This window comes from Salvia splendens, chromosome 17 (assembly GCF_004379255.2).
Source record: "Salvia splendens isolate huo1 chromosome 17, SspV2, whole genome shotgun sequence".
Lineage (NCBI taxonomy): Eukaryota > Viridiplantae > Streptophyta > Magnoliopsida > Lamiales > Lamiaceae > Salvia > Salvia splendens.
Genome location: NC_056048.1, coordinates 20,296,312 through 20,297,308, shown reverse-complemented (window position 1 = coordinate 20,297,308; position 997 = coordinate 20,296,312). Strand labels below are relative to the sequence as shown.

The 997-nt window shown below is 32.0% G+C and overlaps 1 non-coding gene across 1 annotated transcript; it reads left to right on the top strand.

Annotated features, from left to right (window-relative positions):
• The first annotated feature begins 437 nt into the window (after positions 1-437).
• LOC121775614 lies at positions 438-540 on the top strand. Its single transcript, XR_006045166.1, has one exon. It is a non-coding gene; the product is annotated as a U6 spliceosomal RNA (small nuclear RNA).
• Positions 541-997: the final 457 nt, after the last annotated feature.

The window sequence follows — 997 nt, the reverse complement described above, 5'->3', positions numbered from 1 at the left end:
CGCACGTCGGAGGCTAGGGCGTCGGTTAGTCCGCTATTGCGGATGCTCTTAGTGGATTGTACGGTCCATATTTAGAATGATGTGTAAGGTTAGTATCGGTTGAAAACTTTTCTTTTTGAACTTTGTCTATTTTTCATGTACAGACTAAATGGTAAAACTTGTCTATTTTTCGTGGATGGTGAGAGTAAAGTAAAAAAAAAATAGAAAATTCCATAAAAAATAGATAAGTACTAGTTTAATAACATTACATATATATATATATTGACATTGTTCTAATAATAGAGGGATGGAGACCAATAAATCTAGATTTCGAGTCCACAATCATTATATATCAGTTTATTTATCCATTCCAAAAAGGTAAATTACGAATAATAAAGCTTTATGAAAGCACAGAGGGAAATTGTGCCAGTTGTAGTTGAACCCATATCTGAAAAAACGTCCCTTCGGGGACATCCGATAAAATTGGAACGATACAGAGAAGATTAACATGACCCCTGCGCAAGGATGACACACATAAATCGAGAAATGGTCCATATCTGAAAAAACGGAAATTGTAATGGGCTTTATTTAAATCCGGTCTGGGCCATCTAAATGCTCAAAATTTTTTATTATTCGGTAGTAGTATAATGTTAGAAAATCCAGCACTTACAATAGTATCCTTTTTTAATCTAAACTTAGACAGACAATACACAGGAACTTGGAAGCATTATTTAAAGTGAAGGAGTGAATGTGAATAATACAAGGAGATGAGAGAGACGGTGGACTTCAAAATTTATTGAAAACTTTTCTTTCTATCTCCTCTTATTTTATTAAATTTTCATTTAAATTTGTGTTGTTTCAAAAGTTTTTATTTTTAGTGCGTGTTACCAGCAACTACAAAGTCATTTTTGTGCAAATTGCATCCAACCATTTTTCATTTAAAGCCAAATTATAAAAAAAATTACTGATACATATAAGTGTTGAAAAATAATGAAAATAGTCATACAACTGGACGAAA